This window comes from Stegostoma tigrinum, chromosome 1 (genome assembly GCF_030684315.1).
Source record: "Stegostoma tigrinum isolate sSteTig4 chromosome 1, sSteTig4.hap1, whole genome shotgun sequence".
Classification (NCBI taxonomy): domain Eukaryota; kingdom Metazoa; phylum Chordata; class Chondrichthyes; order Orectolobiformes; family Stegostomatidae; genus Stegostoma; species Stegostoma tigrinum.
The window spans coordinates 113502777-113528579 of record NC_081354.1 but is presented as its reverse complement, the minus strand read 5'-3'; the positions used below and the strand labels follow the sequence as shown (position 1 = coordinate 113528579).

The following is a 25803-nucleotide window of genomic DNA, read 5'->3' as shown; positions in this document are numbered from 1 at the left end:
TGTCAGCTAATTGATGAGGGAAGAGCTGTGGATATAGTTTGTATGGACATTAGCAAGGTATTTAGTGAAGTCCCACATGGCAGATTGGTTCATAAACTAAACTCCACAAGGGATTTGGGGTGGCCTGACTAGGTAGACACAAAACTGGCTTGGTCATAGAATACAGAGGGTAGTGATGGAAGGGTGTTTTTCTGAATGCGGGCTGGTAATTAGTCATATTCCACAGGGATCAGTCTTAGGTCCTCTGTTGTTTGCAGTATATATATAAATGATCTAGAGGAAAATGTGGGTGGTCTGATTAGCAACTTTGCAGATGACGCAAAGATTGGTGGAGTTGCTGATAGTATCAATGACTTTGAAAAGATACAACAGGATATAAATAAATTGACGGCTTGGATACACAAATGGCAGATGAAGTTTAATCCAGACTAATGTGAGGTGATTCATTTTGAGGGATCAAATTTATGTGAATTTTACTGTAAATGGCATAACCCTTAGGAACATTACCATACAGATGGATCTGGGCGTGCAGGTCCACAGTTCCCTAAAAGTGGCAACATAGGTGGCCAAGGTGATTAAGAAGGCATATGGTGTGCTTGCCTTCATCAGCTGGGGTATTGAGTACAAGAGTTCAAGAATCATGTTGCACCCAAATAAAACCCTTGTTAGGCCGCATTTGGAGTACCTGTGTGCAGTTTTGGTGACCATACTACCAGAAGGACGTGAAAACTTTGGAAAGAGTACAGAGAATGCTCACCAGGATGTTGCCTGGTCTTGAAGGCATTGGCTATGAGGAAAGGTTAAAAAGGCCAAGATTGTTTTCACGGGAAATACAGTGGCTGAGAGGAGACCTGACAGAGGTCTACAAAATTGAGAGGGGCATATATAGGGTGGATAGTCAGAGGGTTTGGTGAGAGGGCAAAAGTTTAAGGGAGTTTTTTTTCCCCACTGAGAGTAATAGGAGCCTGGAATGTAGTGCCAGAAGAGGTGGTGGAAGTGGGCACGTTGGCAACATTCAAAAGAGGCTTTTGGATGGTTACATGAAAGGGGGGGGGCGGTGGGTGGTGTGGATAGTGGGACATGGACCGAAATAAAGGGCAGAAAGTTTGTTTTTTAGATTACTTAGGGCATAATGATCGGCACCGGCTTGGAGGGCCAAAGTGCCTGTTCCTGTGCTGTAATTCTGTTTTGTTCTTCTTTGTTAATCTGTAATAAGGGATGAGCAATACATGTTGTCCTAGCCACATTCCTAAGATCAAAACTTTAAAACAGTGCACAATGTTACTCTAAGAAAACTTCGATACCCAGCTAAAGCTCTTTACTTCTCCTTAGCAGATCTTCTTTGCTGAGTAAATCCTATTAAATGGCATTACTCATTGGTGACATCAGCTTCAGAACTAGTTAAGAAATTGGTCATATCTTTTGCTACGAGTCTGCCCTGTGAAAAGTGATGTAGTACTATCCCTGGATTTATGATCACCATTATTATTATGGTTGAGTGCCTAAACCTGAAGAACAAAAGCAGACATTGCTTACCCCGTTTGGCAGATTTCCTTCATTGTGAATATATCCTTTTTCCCAAGTCAGTGTAATAACGAAGGTGATTGGTCCAGAACTCTCTACTGACATTGAACACTGCAGGTGGAAAGCAAATGATGTGCCAAACTAATAAACATAAAATTATTAACTGCTTTGTGGAGGTCTATTCTGTAGTTAAGTCATTGGTGAGGTCAGGAAAGGCAGAAATAAACATACTGGCTAATATACATGAGTTTCAAAACTTCAAAATATTCCATTGTCCCATAAAGAGCAATAACCAATGAAGGTAACATTCTGTGAAGCTATTTAAAAGCATAACTGCAGCCTTATTTGTTTCCTAGTATTCAGCTCTATCTAACTTATGGGGAATATGTCTGTTTTCACTAGGTGAGCCTTAAGCCAAATGAAAGGACATCCTTGTGCAGACAGAGTTAAATAAGTGCTATCTATTTTATTCAGAAGGGAAAATGTTTGTGGTAGGAGGAAATTTATAATCTTGTAAGTGAACAGTAACAAGCTTCATAAAATATAACTATGTACTAAGGATGCATTAGAGAATGTCTTTTGGAATTCTAGAGACTTAGGCTCCAGTTTTGCGTAGTCTGACATCATTATTATATAGCTCCTATGCACACTTTTATTTATCGGGCAAAGATATAGTTGGCGCGTTACTGCATAACTTCACTCAAGTTATTTATGGCCCTCCCTTTAACCACTAACCTTATACTTGAGTATTTAACTCTTTATTCCCACATTCTACCTCCTTTCTATCGCAAATCTTTGCTTGGCATTAATCTTCAACAGTGTTTTCAGCTCTCTCAGATGACAAAAAGGATGTATGTTCATGCTTATCTTTGACTACAGAGATGAGCAAAAGGATGGAGTAGAATAGCAGGTTCTCTGTCGAGAATAATGTCGGAGTATTACTATAAAAAGATGAACTTTGTTGAGGATTCTCATCTTGCACCCAAATATCAATGCAAAAGTAAAACAACAATTGGTTGCTTTAGTAGAAAGCTTTGAACAGATTCCCAGTATGAGCCAGAATTATTATTTGTTCCAAAAAATTCGACTCTAATTTCAGGTAAGCAGTTATAAACCATTGGCAGAGAACACTACCAATTAAAATTCTAATTCCCTTAGAAACTTCCCTTATACAGCACGCAGGCAGCCAAACAGATGGTAAATATAGATTATGTATAGAGGGTAAAAAATGGGTAAGACAATTTATTCAAGCTCTGTTAAGGTGACCCCTATCATTCTTCTTCTGGACAGCATATTGCTTCAGCCATCTTTGTCCAGATACTTTCACTGGTTGAAAAGATAACAAGGTGGCTGGTTCACTCATAAAATATTTCTGATGCATCAGTGAAAAGCTAAATCTTATAACAACTGTTGCAGGGAAGATAATTTGGATTTATTCAAGTTTACAGTAAATTTTGACTGCACGAAACAGGGAGGATACCCCTGGGCTAGGAAGAACTGAATACTTCTTTTTCTTTCTCTCTCATTCTCGCAATCCCGCTCTCTCACATTTCCTCTCTCTTTCTCTCATTCCTGGCTCCAAACTGTTAAATTACCTGCGAAGCAAAGAAGCAGTTATTGGCAGGCAAAAAAATGTCTCGATCATTGATAACTGCTGGTCCACATATCAATTAATTTGTTGCCAGAAAATGTTGTATCAATCCAGCTTTTCAACTCCAAATTGACGTAGCTCACCTTCAATTATTGTTTGTTTAGCAAGTTATTTACATGGTGCCTGCAATGGGTGTCAAGTTGTTTGCTTTCAAAGCTGCAACTACTCTTCTGAATACTGGTTTTGAAAACTTTATCTTTCTCATTTCAGTAAACAATTTTAAAAGCACAAAATAGAGCCACAAAGTCCTTACAGTTTCAAATTTTAAAGAACTTTGATCTGCTCAAATGTGCTTTTGATGCTTGAATTTAAGATTTAAAAATTCATTTTGCATTTCTAAATGCTCAGTGATCTGATCCACTTCCTCTTTACCAAAAGAAACCTTGGGTGATTTTGTAGTCTGCCGATGGGCTCAATCATAGTTTTCAGCTAGATGTTTTGTTCACTGTTCATCTGTAATTGAAGGTCTTCCTTCTGCCGTCCTTTTCAGTATCAGGGCCTCAACACTTCGTGGTTGCTCAGTGCACGTAGCCTCCAACACTTGCAGGTCTTTTAGTTTCTGTTGAACTTTCAAAAAACATGCCAATGTCCTCATCATCTCTGCTGGGTATTGAGCTGCAGCTGAGAGCAGCTGGAGAAAGAGAATTTGATGTCTTTCTGTTTCTCAGTCGTGCTTCAGCCTTTATCACAGGGAGTGATTGCTTCATCTGCCTGTGCTTGTTGTTGGTAATGTTGGTGTTGATGCATATCCTTTATGGTTACAATGGAAGAAGCAGACAATGTTAATTCCTTGTCACCATCTCTCCCTTCACAGTTCAGAACCAGTTTGGACTTTGAAGCATCCTATTGCTGAAGAATTTCTCTACAGGGTTGTACGACTGTGATGGTCTTGTCACTAACCAGAAGCACTGCAGTGTCCTGGAGCTTCATTTGCCAGTTTTTTTGTTTCTGGAAGGAGGGCCCTTTGCGGTAAGCTCAGCAAATGTGGATTTGAACCCATGCTGTTGGCAGAAATCTGTATCGCTAACCAACTGACCTATGTATAATTGATTGTAAGATAAGACTTCTTCTGGGACCCTAGAGATTCAGACTTGATTTCACGTGGTCTGAAATCACCATGACACATTTCTTCAGATACACAAACAGTAATTGTTCCTGGAGTAAAGGTGGAGCTCATTCTTTATGCCACATATGCAATAAGCAGTGCCCCATTAAACAATTCAAGCACATGTGAGCCATAGAAGCTGAGGGAATTGTCATTATGTATTAGGGGAGAAGCCATTGTAGCTGTGCAAGATGATGTTATACCACGATAGTATTTTGAAAAAAAACAAGTGTCTTTTGGCCAATATGTATTCCACAATCAACATCATAAATGAATATCTGGTCACTATGATTTGCTGTTCAGTTTGCTATGGGCACATTAGTGTTGTGTTTCCTACTTTAAAACAGTGAAAATGTTTCAAAACTACTTCTTTGATTGAAAGTGCTCTATAGCATTTGTATCCTGTTTGTTGGTGGGAATGAGAAAGAAAATAGGAAATTGAATGATAAGAAATAAGATTTTGGATACTGAAATGATTTCAGGAGGAAAGAAGTAGAAGAACCTTTTGGAGTCCAAACTCATCACATCAGGAAACTCTCAGTCATATCATGTGATGTAACCACCATGCTAACAGAAATAAATTAGGAGCTGATCTCAAAGCTCAGAATTTAGCATCTGCGTGGCACAGTCTCAGTCCTGAGTTAATACCAAGCTGTATGACAAACCCTGGTCCAATGAGGGGTGCAGAAGTAGTAGCACAGAATATACCTGAAAATTATGTGCCAGCCTGCTGAAGCTACAACACAGGACTGCATACATGTTAAACAACAGAGCCAGCATGCTATAAACCAAGGTAAGTAACCCGACAGCTAATGGATAAGATCAAAACACTGTAGTCCCACCAAATTCATTCATGAATAGTGGGACTACAATCAAGGACCTAACAAGATATGCAGGCTTCGGATCCACCAGATCTTCTTCATTGATGCCAAAGCTAGAAGTGGTGAGAGGAAGGGTGAACAGTGTTCCCACTAATCTTTTTCCTTCTGTGCACAACTCCTGAGGCCCATGTATGGTCGTGATTTTTGCAATTGAGAGTCAATGCTGGAGTGGCATCAGCACTCAGCTGCACAGTATAGAGGAGACATTGCTCCTGATGTTCTTATCACCACAGTTGCCTGTTCCCAGACAATTTTATTCATTCAGCATGACACTAAGAAATGATTAAGTGCACTCAACATTGCAAACCCAATATTCTGGCTGCAATCTTGAGGTTTTTTAAAAAGAGAAAGCATTATGGGACGAGGATGCCAGTGGTTATGGCAGCATTTCTTTCACAGTGCTAGTTATCCTTTGATATCCTCTCTCCTGTTGTCCTGTGCCTGGAGTACACTCTAGCTCTAAAACTAGCTGCACTTTGACCCAAATAGTCACAGTGCAATTACAACACCGGAATCTTCTTGAAAAAGTGGAAAATATCCAAGGTATGTACTGTCCACAAGCAACAGGATAGTCAAATGGCCAATTACTGACCTATCTACTTATTTTCATTCATTGGCAAAGTGATGGAATGAGTCATCAGCAGCATCATCCATCAACACTCACTCACTGATGAACTGCTTATCAATATTCAGTTCCGGGTTCTGCAAGGATCAGACAGCTCCAGAACTCATTAGAGTCATGGTCCAGTTATGGACAAAAGGAAAAAGGTAAGAATGATGTCTTTTGCTGTCAAGGCAATATCCTGCTGAATGTTGGACTGCGAAATTCTAGTAAAATGAGTCAGTGAAGTTACGAAGTTGGGCAGAGTGATTGTGAATTGGAAGGCAGGAAGCTAGAATTTGTTTGTAAAAAAAGTGATAAAGAAGAACAGCGCATTATATATTTAAGAGTTGAAGTGGTTTTCTAAATTTGGAGATTTATGCAGAAAATGGGTATATAAGATAGCTGCAGAATACAGGCAGTTCTAAAAATTGAAACATGTATCAATTGGCTCCACAATTGAAAACCTTAGGTGTGTTTTGATGTTCTGGAAACTAACTTGAATCAGCCAATTAATTTAAACCAAGCACTGAAAGCCAACTGAATTTAAATATGATGGCGTTGTAAACTGGGGACCAATCTTAGGGTAAGAAAAGGATGGGTTTTCAAGGGCTTAAAACTGAGGACATTTGAAATATCAGCAGAGAGCCATCTTCCATCTGAAGGGGTGAGAGCAAACCTGCCATCTGAGGAACAAGCATCTAGCTCTCACAGAAAATCACGATGCTGTCTAAAACTGAACCATGAAAGGTACTATAGCGCTTTTAGCTAAGAGCCATCACTGAAGTAATTACAGAAAACACCCCCGAGAGCAGGATCAGCAGAAGAAAGGTTGAAGAGACAGTGGACAAGGCCAGGCATTCTGGAAGACACATTCTGTGTGAACCTTTGAGAGCCTAAGTTTCAATTTATTGCTTTCTTATTACTTTCATTTGTATAAATGGGACCTGTATTTATTGGAACAGCATACCAGGAGAATTTAGTTCAGTTAGGGAATAGTTAGTGGTTAGGTGGAAAATTGTTTGATTTGTTATTCATTCTTTTAATTTGTTCGCTGTTAGAGTTAAATAAATAAATTGTTGTTTGTTACTTAAAAAGTGAGTATCAGTTTCCCTTCATTTAACTCTTTTAACAGCTTACTAGGGCAAGATGGGCTTCCCTGGATGTTTCAGGTTTAATTATTAGAAGAGAACCCCTACTCCTGGCAAAACAGATTGGAACTGATGTTTTGGTCTAACAATCAGAAAGGTTTGACCTTTAACCTCCCTTTTGTTGCAGATTGCTGGCTCAAGCACAAGATCTGGACGGATTTCAACAGATCAAGCTTGTGATCTGGCCAGTTTGTGTATGGAATCTGAATGGATCTGAACAGACTTTTGCTGATATGAGCAGATTTGGGGTACAAAAGATCCCAGCAGATTTAAACAGACTTAGGATTAGTGTCCTAGACTTTTAAATAAGACTTATGGAGAAGTGGGAAATCAGTTTAATTTTGGTTACTTGTTGGCGGTTGAATTACAAGTGAGGGAAATGGCTCTTAACATTACTAAAGAGGTTCTGGAGGTTTAGGATGCTTCCCAAATTTACGAGAAAGTTTAGGAAGACTGAGAAAAGAGGCTCTTTTAGAATTAGCAAACAGGCTAGAATTGGGTTTAGCTGAGGACAAGAGGAAAGCTGAAATTGAAGTGGAGTTTGTCAAGCATTTAGTTGAATCAGAAAAATAGTTAAGTGCGGTGGAGTTAGAAAAAAATTAGGTTACAAATGAGACAACTGGAGTTAGAGAATGAAAGGAAGGTTAGAGAGTTTGAATTTCAGTTAAAATCAGAGGAAAGAGAAAAGGAAAGGGAAAGAAGAAACCCTGGTGAAGGAAAAAAGAAAAATAGAGAGAGTTTGAACTTCAGTATTTGGCAAGCGGACAGGAAAGTTGACACAACAGAATGGAGGTGACGGTGGAAGGTAGGCTTTGTGAGGAGGATAGTGATGATGTCCAAACTCATTGCAGCAAAAGACCTGGTAGGGATATTTACAAATATGTATAGCAGTACTAAAATTTAATGAAAAAGATGTAGAATCCTTCTTCATTTCCTTTGAGAAACTGGCAAAACAGATGGGCTGGCCAGTGACAGTGTGGGTAATGTTAATTCAGGCCAAGTTGGTAGGCAGGGCTAATGAGGTGTTTGCAATGCTGTCAGAGGAGGCATCAAGAGGTTATGAAGATGCTAAACAGGCTATTTTGTGTGCCTGTGAATTGGTACCAGAAGCATAGAGACAACCATTCAGAAACCTAAGGAAGGAACCATTTCTGACATGTCAAGTTTGAAGGCATTAAACATGGCAACTTTGATAGATTGGTGAGAACATTAAAGATAGACAAGGCATAAGAGGATCTTGGAGAGATTATTCTGCTACAGGAGTTCAAAAAACTTACTTCTATAAATGATGTGAACTCATATTGAAGAACAGAATGTTCGAACAGCGAGAAGAGCTGCAGAGGTGACAGATGAATATGTATTAGTGCATAAATCTAAATGTAGCTTCTGACAACAACTTCACCAATGAGGGAGAGAAGTTAGTAAAATGGAAGATCCTTCAATGAAAAACAGAAAGTAGATCACACTGGGAACAGTTTAACATAAGTTTAAAAAGTGAAATTCAAGAGAGTGAAAAGGAGGTGAAAAAGGCCTTAGGTATTTCCATTATAATAGAGGGAGACACACAAAGTCACAGTGCTGGTGGTTGAAGAAAGACACTGGGAAAAAGGGTGTAGTAAAGGAGGCTAAACCAGTGAGATTAGATGCCTAGATAATAAAATGTGAGGCTGGGTGAACACAGCAGGCCCAGCAGCATCTCAGGAGCACAAAAGCTGACGTTTCGGGCCTAGACCCTTCATCAGAGAGAGGGATGGGGTGAGGGCCAGAACCCTCACCCCATCCCCCTCTCTGATGAAGGGTCTAGGCCCGAAACGTCAGCTTTTGTGCTCCTGAGATGCTGCTGGGCCTGCTGTGTTCATCCAGCTTCACATTTTATTATCTTTGGATTCTCCAGCATCTGCAGTTCCCATTATCACGAGATTAGATGCCTGTTCATTGGCTGGACTGTGAGATGGAGCCAAATCACTGCAAAGACTTCACTTCTGGGGTAAGCTTTACTCAGGAGGAGCAGGTAAAGAAGTTACAATATTGAGAGATATGGGAGTTAATCAGTCTCTAATAGTAAGAGATTAAAGCATTTACACTCCTTCTGAAATGTTAGCTAAGAGAATGATAAACCTAAGAGAGGGATAAGCAAAGAGAAATGTAGTGTTCCCCTGCATAAGATAAGGTTGGAAAGCCCAGTCAAGACTGGGGAAGTGACAGTGGAAGTGAATGAAAAATGCTTATTCCAGGAATACAGTTTGTTCTTGGAAATGGCTGGAGTGATGCCCCTTGTAGTGGAGAAACCGAAAGGAAAGCCAGGGAACTGAAGAGCTCAAAGAAACATACCCTGGGATTTATCTGGACTGTGAGGTAACATGTTCCTGTGGTTATAAGTTAAAGCCAGAAGGAAAGAACCAAAGAGAAAGTTGTAGGAGTTAAGGTCCAATTCGCTGACACCCTGTTTGATGAAACGATAAAGCAGAAACCCGAGCAGGTAGAGGATCAGGCAGAGGTGTTTAGTTCTGGAAGACTAATGGTGGTACAACAAAAAGATGAAACAATAAAAGATTTATATCTTAAAGCTTACTTGGAAAAGGAATCAGAATGTATTCTCAGGTGTTTTTATTGCGAGTATAGAATCCTAAGATGAAAAAGAAGATCTCAACAGATTAGTGCAGATGAGAAATGTTTGGATGTTCACCAGATTGTGTTGCCAGTAGCATACAGACAGGATGTATTTTGGTAGCTCACAAATGACATGTAGGAGGCCATTTAGGAGTGCGGAAGACTCAGGCTAGGATACAGAAGCATTTCTATTGGCCTCGGTTACATATAGATGTGGTTGAATTTTGCTATACCTGTCAAATGTGTCAGATGGTAGGAAAGCTGCAGATGGTAATAAGATGAGTGCCTTTGATGCCAATTCCCACAACTGAAGAACATTGCATGCAGGTTATAATTCATTGTGTAGGTCCCCTCCCTAAAACCAAAAGTGGGAACCAGTATTTGCTAACCATAGTGGATGTGTCTACCAGGTTTCTGGAGGCAACTCCATGATGGAATGTCAAGACAAAAAATATTTTGGAGAGTTATTTGTTTTCTTTAGTCATTATGGATGACCCAGGGACATTCAGCCAGACCAAGGCCTAATTTTACTGCCAAACTATTTAATGAAGTTATGGATAGTTCAGACGTCTAACACTTTAAATCAAGTGCCTATCATGCTGTGTCCCAGGGAGCATTGGAAAGGTGACATCAGACCCTAAAAAGCACACTGAGGGTTTATTGTCAGGATTACCCAAATCATTGGGATAAAGATATCCCATATATATTGTTTGCCATTAGAGATGCTCCAAATGAATCAACTCAGTTTACTCCATTTGCATTGATATTCAGACCTGAAGTAAGAGGGTTTTTAAAATTAATTAAGGAAGTGTTGACAGGTCTGAAGTCAGAGATCTCACAGTTGGACATTTTATCTGAGGTGAAAGAAAGATTAAACAGAATAAGTGAATTAGCTAGACAACATCAGAAGGTGGCTCAGGAACTAATGAAGCAAGAAGCAGATAAGAAATCTTAAAAAAAATACACTTATCTGTTGGGATGAAGCATTGGTGCTGTTACCTTTGGTTGGAGATTCCTTTCAAAGCAAGCTTTAGTGGTCCCTATCAGATTGAGAAGTTAAGTCAGGTGAATTATCTGGTAAAGTTGCCAGATAGGGAACAAAACTTTATTGGGTATGTCATGTGAACATGCTGTAACCTTACTGTAACTGAGATATTAGTTACTGCCATTCAGAGTGAGGAATCAACGCCAGGTGATTTGGATTTTGCTGTGCCTCAAAACAAGCTAAATAATGAGGACACTCTTAGAGAATGGGATAGGGCAGTGAGCTGTCTGTCTCAGGAACAAAGAACTAAATTGAAAGGTTTGCTGTAGAGATATGAGGACATATGTAGAAATAGAATGGGGAGGACTCGTACTATAGTGCATGAGGTTGATGTTGGGAATGCTGTTCTAATAAAACAACACTCCTACAGGCTTAATCCTCTCAAAGCAGCACAAGTACAGAAGGAGTTGGAAGAGAAGCTCCAAGAAGACATCATCAAGCTGAGTCCAAGTGAGCAGAGTTTGCTGGTTGTGTTGGTTCTGAAGCCTGATGGTACCCTCGGTACCATGGATAATTGAAAGGTCAACACTGCAACTAAAGTTACAGACCTAATTCTAAGGCTAGAGGGCTGTGTGGAATAAGGTTGGTAAGACACTTACATCACAAAGTTGGACTTACTGCATGGTTCCTGGTAAATACCTTTGTGAAAGAGAGCAAAAGATGTTTCTGAATTTGTAATCCCAAAGGGGCTATATCAATTTAAAGTAATGGCCTTTGAAATGAAGAATGTACCAGCCCCATTTCAAAGACTCATGAGCAGAGTTCTTGTAGGACTGACTAATTGTGCCATCTATATAGATGATGCTGTAATGTTTAGCCATTCATGGAAAGATCACATGGTGCACTTGCCAGAGCTTTTTGATAAAACTGCAGGAGGCAAAACTGGTTATAAGTTTAACAAGAAGCGGAAGTGACATTCTCGGGGCAAAAAATTGAACATGGAAGGATGACCCTGAGGAACATGAAGACAAAGGCCATCAAGGAATTTCCAAGGCCATTCTTGAAGAAAGAGGTGCTTCAGTTTTTGGGATTGTGTGGATTCCATCGAAAGTTTTGTACCAAACTTTAGGAGCGTGGTTTTACCGCTGACGGATTTGCTAAAGAAGAACGCAAAATTTCAGTGGAAGAAACAATGCCAGGGGGCATTTAGAATTAAAAGCCATGTTAACCACTGTACCAGTTTACACCACACCAAACTTTTTGAAACCTTTTAAGGTCACTATTGACGCCAGCAATGTTGGGGTTAGAGCTGTGTTGTTTTGGGAGAATGATGGTGGAATTGAAAAGCCATATGGTTATTTTTCAAAGAAACTCAAAACCAACCAGTGAAAATACTTCACCATTGAAAAAGTGTTAATGAGTTTGGTTTGGCCTTGTAACATTTTAATGTTTATGTTACAAACAACGTTTCAGAGACAGTTATGCGCACAGACAACAATCTTCTCACCTTTTCAGAAAGATTTAAAGACAAAAATATGAGACTATTTCATCGAAGTCTTATGTTACAAACTTTTAACTTAGAGATTGTACATGTTACAAGTTATAAAAATGTTACTGAAGGCGCATTATCACGGGTTTGAGAGAAAATGTATAGACAAGATAAAATCAGAAATGGATAGAGAGCTGGTTGGCGCAGTGGAAACAAAGTGTAGGAATTAATGAGTCCTTTCTACATTGGCAGGCAGTAGCTAGTGGGGTGCCCTAGGGATCAGTGCTGAGGCCTCAGCTATTCACAATCTATATTAGTGATTTGGATGAGGGAACAAAATGTAACATCTTAAAATTTGCAGATGATGTTATGTTGGGTGGTAGGGTGAACTGTGACGAAGATGCGGAGATTCTTCAGCATGATCTTGACAGATTGGGCGAGTGGACAAATCAATGGCAGATACAGTATAATTTGGATAAATATGATGTTATTCACTTTGGAAGCAAAACCAAGAAGGCAGATTACTACCTGAATGGCTGTAAATTGGGAGAGAGGACTGTGCAGCGAGACCTGGTTATCATTGTGTGCCAGTTGCTAAAGGTAAGCATGCAGGTACAACAGGCAGTAAAGAAGGCAAATAGTATGTTGACCTTTGTCGCGAGAGGTTTCGAATACAGGAACAGAGAGGTAGCGGTGCAGTTATACAGGGCCTTAGTGAGATCATACATTGAATATCGTATGCAGTTTTTGTCTCCTTTTCTGAGGAAGGATGCTCTTGCTCTTGAGGGAGTGCAACAAAGGCTTACCAGGCTGAATCTGGGGATAGCAAGTCTGATGTATGAGGAGAGATTGACTAGGTTGGGATTGTTCTTGCTAGAGTTCAGATGGATGAGGGGTATCTCATACACACTTATAAAATTCTAATAAGACTGGGCAGGGTGGATGCAGGAAGGATATTCCCGATGGTAGGTGTGTCCAGAACCAGGGATCACAATATGAGGATTCAGGGTAGACCATTTAGGACAATAATAAGGAGATATTTCTTCACCCAAAGAGTGGTGCCCCAGTAGAATTCATTACTACAGGAAGTGGTTGATGACAAAACATTGAATGTATTCAAGACGTGACTAGACATAGCACTTGGGGCAAATGGGATCAAACGTTATGGGGCTAAGCAGGATTATGCTACTGAGTTGGACAATCAGCTATGAATGTGAAGAATGGCGGAGCAGGCTCAAAGGGCTGAATGGCCTCTTCCCACTCATATCTTTCATGTTTCTATGTATATATGCAGAATTAATATGAAATGTGTAACTTTCGATTACTGATCTACGCATCTCATGATCGAAGAGTTAAAACAAAAAAGCCATCTTTTTATAATAAATGCTCTTTCTTTCCTTAAAGGGGGTGTTAGGAGGTTCTGTAGAAGAATTGTGAATCAGAAGGCAGGAAGCTAGAATTTGTTTGTGGAAAAAGTAATAAAGGAGAACAGTGCATGGTCCCTTTAAGAGATAAAGTGCGTTTCGAAGTTAAGAGATTTCTACAGAAAATGGGTTTGTAAGCAGCTGCAGATTACAGACAGTTCTAAAAATTGAACCATGTATCAATTGGCTCTGTGATGAAAACCCCCAGGTTTGTTTTGGTGTTTTGACAACTAGCCTCATGAGCCAATTAATTTAAACCAGGCACTTAGAAACCGAAAGCCAATTGAATATGATGGTGTTGCATACTGGGGACCAATCCTAGTGTAAGAAATGTCACCAAGTGTATAAAAAAGAGGGCATTTGAAAATTGGCAGAGAGCCAATTGCCATCAAAGGGGTGAGAGTGAACCTGCCATCTGAGGAATATATGTCTAGCACTCACAAAATCACCAAGATCTCTAAAACAGCACCACACAAGGTAACATAGCACTTTTATTTAAGAGTGATCACAAAAGAAATTATAGAGAAATCACTACCAGGATCAGATGAAGAAAGGCTGGAGAGACAATGGAGAAGGCAAGGCATTCTGGAAGACATTATGTGTGAACTTTGAGAGACTGTTTTAAATCATTGTTTTCTTATTACTTGGATTTATACAAGTGGGACCTATATTTATTGGAACAGCATACCAGCACAATTTAGTTCAGTTCGGGAATATTAGTAGTTGAGGTAACAGTTTGGTTAGTTATTAGTTCTGTTAATTGTTCACCGTTAGGGTTAAATAAACAAATTATTATTTGTTACATAAGAAGTGAATATCAGGGATTCCTTTCATTTACCTCCTTTTTGAACAGATCAGAAGGGGCAAGGCAAACTTCTCTGGGTGTTTCGAGTTTAATTATTACAAGGGAACCTCTACTCCTGGCATAACAGATTGGGGCTAGTGTTCTGGTTTAATTGTTTGATTTTTAACCTCCCCTTCATAACAGTGGAGATCAAGTGAAAACTTGACAATTATGGCAGTTGTACTTAGTAAAAAGGAAGATGGAAAGGCAAGTTGTAGTTAATGCTATTGTCATGTTTGTGGGAATTATGCACAGTTAGGGGAAGAAAGCAAAATGGTGGAATATTATTTAAACAGTGATAGATTAGGAAATGGTGAAGCACAAAGAAACACAGGTGTTCTTGAGCACCGTTCACTGAAAGTGAACATGTCGATGCAGCAAGCAGCTAGGAAGTCAGTGGCATTTTGGCCGTCAATGCAAGAGGATTTGAGTTAAGAAGGAAAAAAGCCTTATGCTGTTGAAGTCCTTTGTGAGACCACACCTGGAGCATTGTGTACAGTTTACTCTCCTTATGAGAGAAAAGGTAAATTTGCAGCCCATTGGTTGGCAATGTATCCACCATTTTGAAGATGTGTATGTCATCATCTGTATACCATGCCTGCAGTGTGTACTACCTATAGGCTGTATTGTAGCTGCTCATTAAGGTAGGGCCTTAGTGACAAGTAGTCAGAGTTCTGGACATAAATAAATCAGTTCCTAAGGTGAGAATGATGGATATTTTAGCTGGAGAGGGTGCAGAAAATTCTTAACAGAGTGACCAGCAGAAGGTCATTATTTACATTGGTATCAACGACATAGGAGGCGAAAGGGCAAAGTTCTGTAGAGAGAATGTAGGAAATTAGGCAGGAGGTTAAAAATATGTCCTCACGGGTAGTAATATCTGGATTATTCCTGTCACCAGTGTTTGTGAGAGTAGAAGTAGGAAGATAAGACAGGTAAATGCTTAACTAATGATCTGGTGCAAGGTGGCAGAAATTCACATTTTTGGACCATTGGCATTTCTCCTGGAGTAGAAGTGACCTGAGTATGAAGGTTGGATTGCACCTGAATTAGAAAGGGACTAGTATCCTGGTGGGGAGATTTGCTAGTGCTACTTGGAAAGCTTTAAACTAGCGAAGTGAGAGAGGGTTCCCAATAGGATAGTGAGAAAAGCGATAAGCTGAAGCTGGTACGGTAGAGAAGAGGAGTAAATTAAATAGTCAAGGCAAGCAACAGCAAGACAGAAAACGAGGTAAGACTGACAAATTAAACGGCCAGGCAAGAGGCCTGGCAGGTAACGCAGATGAGCTCGGGGCATGGTTGGGAAATCACAGCTATTATAGGAACATGGTTCAGGGAGGGGCAGGATTGGCAGCTTACTGTTCAAGGGTATTGATCCTATAGGAAGCAGGGGGGGGCAGGAGAGGAGGTGGAGCGGTGTTTTTGCTTAGGAATAACATTATGGCTGTACTTAGGGAAGATATTCCTGTGAGTATATTCAGTGAAATTAAATGGGTGGAACTGAAAAATAGGAAGGGGATGATCACCTTTATTGAGATTGTACTATAGGCCTCCCAATAGTCAACAGGAAATTAAGAAGCAAATATGGAAGGAGATCTCAGACATCTGTAAGAGCAATAGGGTTGTAATGGTAGGGTATTTTAACTTTCCAAGCATTGACTGAGACTGCCATAGTTTGAAGTGTTTGGATGGAGAGGAATTTGTTAATTGTGTCCAAGAAACATTTCTTATTCAGTATGTGGATGCACTTACTAGAGAAGCAGAAAAACTTGACCTTCTCCTGGGAAATAAGGCAGGGCAGGTGACTGAGGTATCAGTGGCGGAGGACTTTGGGGCCAGTGACTATAATTCTATTAGCTTTAAAATAGTGATGGAGAAGGATATACCTGATCAAAAAGTTAATGTTCTAAATTGGAATAACGCTATGTTTAATGGTATTTGACTAGAACTTTTCAAAAGATGATTGGGAGAGACTATTTACAGGTTAAGGAATGCACGGAAAGTGGAAGGCCTTTAAAAGTGAGATAACAAGAGTTCAGAGGTCCATGCATGCCTGATCATATGAAGGAATAGGCTGGTAGGTTTAGGGAATACTGGATGCCTAGAGAAATTGAGGCTATAGTTAAGAAAAAGGAGGAGTCCTATGTCAGGTATATACAGCTGGATCAAGAGAATTCCTAGAGGTGCATCAGGCCAGTAGGAATGCTCTTAAGAGGGAAATCAGCAGGGCATAAAGGGGTCATGAGATTTCTTTGACAAATAGGGTTAAGGAGAAGGCAAAGAGATTCTACAAATACATTAAGGGAAAAGGAGTAACCCAGGGAGAGAATAGGTTTCCTTAAGATCAACAAGGCCATCTATGTATGGAACCATAGGAAATAGGTATGATACTAAACAAAAATATTTTGCTTCAGTATTTACTGCGGAGAAAGTCAGAAATCACATGACACCAGGTTTTAGTCCAACAGCTTCATTTGAAAACAAGTTTTTGGAGACTCCATCCTCCTTCAGACGTTCATGAGAAAGGTAGCATCAGACACAGAATTTACATGAAAGATCGAAGGCTCACCTCATTGATGATACACTAAGTAGACCTAAGATGCCATTAAATGATTAATTAGTTAGAAGGTTTTAATTGATTAATATGCATACGTAAATCCCAAAATTCCTTTCATGGCCCTGAAAGAACTAAAGGCTTTATAAATGCAAAGAAAAGGCGACATTTGCATGTATTTGGAAAGGCAATAACTGATTAGGGAGAGTCAACATGGTTTTATGCATGTGAAATTGTGTCTCACTGACATGATTGAATTTTTTTTTTGAAGAAGTTACAAGGTAGTTGGATGAAGACCGAGTGATAGACCTTGGCTGTATGGACTTCAGCAAGGGTTTGACAATGTTTCACATGGTAGGCTGATTAGTAAGATAAGATCACATGGACTCCAGGGGGCGTTAACCAATTGGATTCAAAATTGGCTTGAAGGGAGGAAACAGAGGGTAGTGGTGGAGGGTTACTTTTTGAACTGGAGGCCTGTGGCCAGTTGTGTGCCACAAGGATTGGTAATGGTCCACTACTTTGCATCATTTTATATAAATGATTTGGATGTGAATATAGCAGGCATGGCTAGTAAGTTTGCAGATGACACAAAAATTGATCATGTAGTGGACAGTGAAGAAGGTTATAACAGAGTACAATGGGACCTTGATCTTATGGCTTATGGGTCAAGGTTTGGCAGATGGAGTTTTATTTAGATAAGCGTGAGGTGAATCATTTTAGTACGGCAAATTAGTGCAGGACTTATATACTTAATGGTCGGCTCCTGGAGAATGTTGCCAAACAAAGGGACCCTAGGGTGCAAGTGCACAGTTGTTTGGAAGTCGAGTTGCAAGTAGGCAGGGTGGTGAAGAAAGCATTTGGTATGCTTGCCTTCACTGGTCAGCGCAATGAATGTAGGAATTGAGATGTCATGTTGTGGTTGTACAGGACATTGGTTAGGCCACTTTTAGAATAATGCATACAATTCTGGTCTCACTGCTATAGGAAACATGTCATTAAACTTGAAAGGGTTCTATAAAAGATTTACAAGGATGTCGCCAGGATTGGCGGGTTTGAGGTTTACGGAGAGGCTGAATAGGGTAGAGTTTTGTTTCCTGGAGTGACGGAGGCTGAGCAGTCACCTTATAGATGTTTATAAAATCATGAGGGGAATGGATAAGTGAATAGCCAAGGTCTTTTTCCCAGGGAAGGGAAGTTGAAAACTAAAGGTATAGGTTTAAGGTGAGAGGGGAAGTATTTAAAAGGAACCTGAGTGGCAACTTTTCATGCAGAGGGTGGTGTGTATATGGATCAAGCTGCCAGAGGAAGTGGGGGAGACCAGTACAATTACAACATTTAAAAGGCACCTGGATCCTTACATGAATAGGAAGGGTTTAGATGGATATGGTCCAAATGCTGGCAAATGGGACTCGATCAGTTTAGGATATCTGGTCAATGTGGACAAGTTGGACTGAATGGTCTGTTTCCGTGCTGTATAATTCTATGACTATGAAGTTTGGAGGAAATGGCTTATGTCAGATGAAGATCTTTGGTTCATGCTGATTTGCCAAATGACCTTGGCATATTGTAAGAGGTAGCAAAGCGTTGAGCTGGATGAACACAGCAGGCCAAGTAGCATCTTAGGACCACAAAAGCTCAAGTATTGGGCCTAGACCCTTCTTCAGAAAAGGGGGATGGGGAGAGGATTCTGAAATAAATAGGGAGAGGGGGGAGGCGGACCAAAGATGGATAGAGGAGATTATGGATGGGGAGGTGGGGAGGGGATAGGTCAGTCCGGGGAGGACAGACAGGCCAAGGGGGCGGGATGAGGTTAGTAGGTAGGAAATGGAGGTGCGGCTTTAGGTGAGAGGAAGAACAGGTTAGGGAGGTGGGGATGAGCTGGGCTGGTTTTGGGATGCAGTGGGGGAGGGGGAGACTTTGAAGCTGGTGAAATCCACACTGATACCATTGGGCTGCAGGGTTCCCAAGTGGAATATGAGTTGCTGTTCCTGCAACCTACGTGTGGCATCATTATGGCACTGCAGGGGGCCCAGGATAAACATGTCATCTAAGGAATAGGAGGGGGAGTTGAAATGGTTCGCGACTGGGAGGTGCAGGGATTCAGTTTTTAAAAAGGCAACAGTGTTCCTCACCTTTTTTTAAATGTTTCTTTAAGTAGTAGTCACGTTATTGGATCTATGGTTTGCTTCTCAGTTAACTGCCTATAAGGAACACCATTAACTCTGGAAATTTGGCAGCTCAATATTAATGAGACCCAACTCTGAAATTTAATTGGGCTTCCTGCCAATGCCTAGGCAGACATCTCCCCCATCCACCCTCCTGATCAATACAGCAAATCTCCATTATATTTTAGTGGTAAATTAACTTGGAATTTCATCTACGTAGCTATCATTTTTCCATCCCTGAATGTTATTATATATCCTACAATTCATGAAGAATTTTAATGATTCCTGAATATATTCGTCACCACTTTTGCCCAACAGTATGTAAAACTGGATCAACCTGCCTCTCTTAACATGGACCTGATGTTTTGTTAACCAGAGTTATTTATGATCTCATTCTCTAAAATGATGAGAAACATATTAACATGCTGATGTCTACAGTTCATATACAGTGGAACCACTATAAAATGCTCAGATTATGTAATAAATCTTAATGTGGCTGAGAAAATGCTTGGTTATCTGTCATGCTAAGACTTGCTGGTGCATTTACAGTTTGCCTTCACAAGGTGGCCTCCTCAATCCACCATTTCTGTCAGTTCAGAATTAATAACACACCAGAAAATAATTGTTCAGCATAAAAATTAGGATGCCCTGTAGGGAGGAGAAAAAAAAACTATACAATGCTGATAGATTCACAGATGACAAAAAACTTGGAACACATTTAAACAATGGAAATGAAATATAATTTATTGAAGAAAATTATTTTGGGTAATTTCAACGCGTTGGTTTGCTGTATCTTTGTTAAAAATAGAATCTCTGAATTAACACACAAGCAAAATCACTCTATTTAGTATAGAAAACGTTGAAAATTGTACAGCCTTGAGACTGTTCCAGCTCCAATGAAATACATGCTGGGAAAACATATGGGAGGTGGGGAACAAACAAAACCCAAAATCAACTGAGATTTGTAACTACTGAAACACCCATTAACAAGATGGAGTTCTACTGTACATTCCATCATGGTGTACACATCAGTAGCATGTACTCACCTGTTTTCATAAAACAATCCTATTTTGTATGGATGTAAAAATTCAGCTAAGTTTACCAAACTGGTGAGCAAATTGCTGCAATGCAGGCTATGTGCAGGTAGCAAGTACTGGCTATGTTATTCTGATTGGAAGGACTGCTGCAGTGCAGGTTGGATAGAGAAAGGAGGCCTAGTGGTTGCTTGAGTTTAATTTTGAAACTGAATTGAGTAAAACTAAGTTGTTTTGTGATCATTCATACAACATTGTGTACTTTAAGTCCAGATTAATTGGATCAAAAAAACTGGAGCAACTCAAATATTATACATTTGGATGATTGATGTCCATGAATATTGTAGGACAGGTCCTTTCCCATTCAACTGATTATACTCTCTCTTAGGAATACAAGCCTGGCGTTAACTAAATGTCAAAATGAAGGAAGGGCATCGCTCTACGAGAACATATCCTGCTTTTTGGACACTACAAATCACACACACCAGCCAATGAAATACTATAGATGACACAGGGATTGAACTTGAGCTGCTATAGACTTTGAGTTTAGCCCAGGTGCTAGCTATCCAGTGAACTGAGCTAAACAACTTACCTATGATACAGCTAGAAGATAAGGTTTGCTGAGTTCTCTCATACTATGTGCAGATAAGGTTTGTAACATTCTGATGCATATTGCAAAATACCCACAGAATGAGGGTTTGAATATTAAACCATAAAATATAAGGGAGTGTCATAGCCAAGTCTCTAGGAGAGAACCTCACTGTCAAACCCTCTCAATGGCTAACCAATACAAGTGAGTCTCATTCTGGGAGGAGAGGAGAAATAACATTTTCAGTGCCACAAAATGTGTAAAGTTAATGCATTGCTAAGGCTTGCTCATTTAGGATTAACTGCTCAGATGTCTTTTTTGACAGATTCAGTGACAGAGGATAATACTTGGTGCCAAAAATCCATCCACCTTGTTAAAGCCAATTGTACCTCAAAGTGAATAAAGCAACCCAGCTCTAATATGCCTTTGAAGTAATACAAGAGAAATTTCAGGACATAAGGAAGATTAACAAGTATACCAACTTTAACATTCACATCTACCTTTTATCAATAGAAAGAAATAAGGCAGAAGCATGTACAGGCTGTATTGAGGGGTATCACCCTAGATGTGTTCAGTTAATTGGGGATGGAGATTGGGATTTCTATGTCAATGTCCCAGCAAAAAGAGAAGCCTCTCCCAATTAAATTTCTGGATTGAAGAGACGGATGAGAGCACTCAGAACCTTTTGGAGGCAGGAGGTTATTTAAGCTTATCAGTGTGACAATCGACACATTATCCCTAAGCTCACTGCGGTTCAGTTGTGAATCAGAGCTTTAATGAGAGCTGCATGGCTTTCCTGGCCCTTCTGTTGGCTTCCCAGCAAACCCTGTTAGGATTAGAGCATTAGTGTTTACTGTAGCTCTGCAGAGGTCCCTCATTCACTGTTATTCTGTGTTGGCAACTAAGTGATAACCTTGTTTTTGCCTCTGGCCCACCCCATTCTTTAATCTGTGACTCCCATTCCATGGTTCCTGTCTCATGCTCACTTAGTCTGCGATTCTACAGTGAAACTGGGTCCCTTGGTGAAGGTCTCAGGCAAAAACTTACCATGCCAATTAAATCCTGACCCCAGAGCCATTGGATATGGTTTTCTCCCCAGTCTCGGGAAGGTAACATACAGAAAATACAGCCCAAACGTATTCTCATAACAACTCGTCCTCATAAGAGGAAATAAGTCATTTGTATAGAGCACCTTTCATAAATTCAGGACATCCCATCTCACATAACAGCCAATGAGATATATTTGTATACAAAATGTGACCATCAATTTGCACACAGTGAGGTCCCACACAAACAATGTCATGAATGGTGCTGGAAACCATCAACATTTGACAAAGCTTTTCATTTTGCTCTCATCAGGATGAATTTCGAGAATCATCAAAGTGAAAAGAGATTACTTTATCCTCTGAGAGGAAAGTGCTGGTTTGTCGGTAAGAAGGCTCTGATTAGTAGGGGCATTAACATGGAGAATGCATCACTTGCAAATAACAGATAAATAATTGTCAAGCTTTGTTTAAATAAGATGGGTTGACTCTGATAGTTTGAGGCATTGCACTGATAAATGAGCCAGAAAATGGCTATCACCTGTTTGCTTGCATTGAAACATGTGAGTTTAGTTTTGAAGGGAAGAGTATAAATGCTTTGGAGGTGTTTCAGAGGGGGTTCACTAGATTGACAGCTGGAATGATTGTGTGTCTAATGAGTAAAGTTTGGATAAGTAGGGCTTGTTTCCATGAGTTTAGAAGAATGAAAGGTGGCTTGATTAGATTCCCGACAGTGTGGGAACAGGCTCCTTAACTGGGCCCAGCTGGCGCCTTCCCCAGCTGGTCAGGGGGCCAATGGGGACTGTGCGGGGTGACGACTGCCGGGGCGGTTTCTTTGCTTTGTTTTTTTTTCTCTCTGTTTTGTTTTTTTTTCCTTTAGTTGGTGTACGTACCCCCGGGTAACCCGGAGCGGCTTGCATGACTGGGTAGGTGTATAAATGTTTTATTTTTTGTACATTCTATGAATAAAGTATATTTTTTCAAATAAAAAAAAAGTGGGAACAGGCTCCTCAGCCCAGCGAGTCCACACTGTCCCTTGAAGCATCCCACCCAGACCCATCGTCCTACAACCCCCGAACACTATGGGCAATTTAGCATAGCCAATCCATCAAACCTGCACATCTTTGAACTGTGGGAGGAAGCCCATGCTGACACGGGGAGAATGTGCAAACTCCACACAGGCAGTTGCCCAAGGTGGGAATCCGAACCTGGGTCCCTGGTGCTGTGAGGCTGCAGTGCTAACCACTGAGCCACCGTGCCGCTGATTGATGTGTATTAGATCCTGAATGGTTGTTATAGTATGGAAATAGGAAGATAAGTCCAGAATTAGTGGGGAAAATGTCTTAAAATTAAGGGCTGCCCTTTTGGAACAGAACTGGGGAAAACTGTTAAAACTGCTTCATCAGAACTTTTACACATGCCAAAAAACCTCGGTTTACTGTCTTAACAAAAGTGCAGCACCTCTGACTTAGCAGCGTTCTCTCAATGCTACACAGAAATGTCAATGTTAACAGTATTCGCAAGTCATTGAAATGAAACTTAAACTAAGATTATTCTGGCTTAAAGGCAGGAACGGTACAACTGTGTCACCAAGTCTCTGTATATCTTTCAGCCTACAATAAATTTAGTGCAAAACAGCAGTGCCTCTCAAATAGAAGTTTGATGTTTAGCTGGCAAAACGTACAGTAGCATGAACATTGTGCAAGATGGTAGATACAGAAAGGAATGTGTATATTGTTTCTACTTGGGATGCACTAACAATTGTGATGTTTACAAGCCAAAGCAATATACAGTCATATAGATACACCAAAACAGACATTAGGGCAGTCATGCTGAACCTACTCATTCAGTGAGAGGTGATGAACCTAGATCAATTTTGTTTTTAATCTGTCTGGGGGATTGGCAAGGGTTGGTTGCCTATACAGAATGAGTTTCTTAATCTTTACAACAGAGACAAACAGTGCAAAGAAAGTCCCTGGTGCATAAGATGCTCTACATTTTTCAGAAGGCATTATCATGGGAATAACATTTTTCTTTCAATAGGATCCAATTGACGATGAGGAGGAGAAACCAAGTGGTATGTTGGCTGTGGCACTTCAAGCTATGATTGTATCAAGCACTCCAGCTGCCCCTAGTACCCCCACAGTTATTAGCGCAGTCCAGAAAAATGAAAGGGAAAATACAGAAAAATGCATGGGCTAACACAAACTCACAAGTAGAAAGAGTGTGCTCCTGTGGAAAGCAAGTGAAATCCCACAATGTGCATGTTTTATGAGTGAGGAATTTTATTTCCTCTTGAACCTGCAGGAGCAAAAAGCATTTCCACATGCTTTCATTCTGATGTGACAAGTTGGCAGAAAATGAACAACATTAAAGCTCTTTTGAAGAAAGGTCTAGGCCAGAAACATTAGCCTTCCTGCTCCTCCGATGCTGTTTGGCCTGCTGTGTTCATCCAGCTCTACACCTTGTTACCTCTTACTGCAGACAGATGTGTAATGTAGACTAGAACCAAAGGTGACAACTATGTACAGTACATTAGTTTTTATGCTAATTCAACAGTCTTACTGATTATTCTTTCTGGGATTAATTTAAGAGCTGTGGGCCTAATGGTTGCCTAATATACAACCATACACATTGTATTTTCAGAACAGTTGCATTGGAGGTATCATTCAAGGCTCTCATGTAGATCACTAACTATTCAAGAGGGATATCCAGTACCAAGATCAGTCTGATCTTGAGCTAACCATTACCACTGTCCACACAAAGGCACAAAGGAAATTAGGACAAAAACTAGAGAATCCATAAATGTAAGGCAATAATAGGAGGAAAAGTTTGGCCCTGAACTTTGCAACACTGGAGAAAATTCTTGTTGTGGTAAAATTTCTGGAGGAAGTCTGGCATCCTAGGACCTGTACACTAAACCAAACGGCATATCCAATTCAAGCCCAAGGGGTTGGCTATGGTCAGTCAGGTGCTTGTTCCTATCAGTGTCCAACAATCCATGTCCTTGTGGTTCAGATGATTGTTCACGGTCAGCTCTGCAGATTAAGTGTAACCGGCCAGAATGTTACAAGTAGAGAGGTGAGGGTGCTGTTGCATGATCAATTCAGAGGTTGGACCAATTGTTCCTGCAATGAGTAAAAGGAAGGGATTGACTGATGGAAGTGCATGCAAGAGCAGCTAGTGATGACATAGAAAAGTGGTAAGTTGTCCCCAGGAGTGAGTGGGAAGCACAGAGGGCAGAAAGGATTGGGAAGATGAGATGGCTCTGATATTCTGGTTGAACATATACATCCAATAGTGATAGTTGGGTAAGTGAGTTCATGAATCTTGTATTGATTAATATGCAGCGGAAGAGTTAGTGAGTGGCAGACTTATGAGAGTGAGATAGCAGATAAGGAATGGTGGTGTTTATCCTTTTTGGACGTTCCATCTACACTGCTGGATATCCTGCTTCATCCGGACGCTGTACTGACCCTAGTTACTAGTTGAGTCCAATTTGGCTTGGACTGGCAGCATGGCCTCATATTGTAGTCAGCAGGAAATTTACTACCCCATCCACAGGTCACTCTCCAAAAGGCAGATAATCATAGTGCAGGCAACAGAAACTATGTCTTGAATATTGAGGCTTGTTCAGTGCAGAGCAAAAGGCAGTGCCTGGCTTGCAGTGTCTGAAATGGTGTGCAGCTGGACTTCAATTAAGGTGCCAGAAGCATGCATCCCGGAAATTCTGGAGAACAAAAAAATCACTTTGGCTTCTCTGATCATGCAAATCCCAAGAAAGGGATCAAATAATCCTTTTTTCTTTTTTTTTGAGTGCGAGCAGCAGCGGAGGCAAGACGGACCCGGAAGACTGCAGCTAAGGTAAAGCAGTTTATTTTTAAAATTACTTACCGGTAGCGGGCAGCAGTGTTTTTTTTTTCCTCTTTCAGAGAAGGAGCGGGAGCATCAGAGGAAGTGACGAGGACCAGAGGGGCAGCCGGGAAGGAAAGCAGTGAGTATAAATACTCACCCTTCGACGCCAACGGCCTTTTTGAGTGCGAGCAGCAGCGGAGGCAAGACGGACCCGGAAGACTGCAGCTAAGGTAAAGCAGTTTATTTTTAAAATTACTTACCGGTAGCGGGCAGCAGTGTTTTTTTTCCTCTTTCA

General features: G+C 40.5%; 1 long non-coding RNA gene across 1 annotated transcript in view; it reads right to left on the bottom strand.

The window, feature by feature from the left end:
- Positions 1–25597, bottom strand: part of LOC132209904 (uncharacterized) — a 64931-nt gene extending 39334 nt beyond the window's left edge. Inside the window, exons 1-2 of the long non-coding RNA XR_009446062.1 lie at positions 25548–25597; positions 1537–1635 (exon numbers count right to left, since the gene is read on the bottom strand). This is a non-coding gene — a long non-coding RNA (uncharacterized LOC132209904). The remainder of the gene's footprint in view (positions 1–1536; positions 1636–25547) is intronic.
- Between the last annotated feature and the right edge of the window lie 206 nt (positions 25598–25803).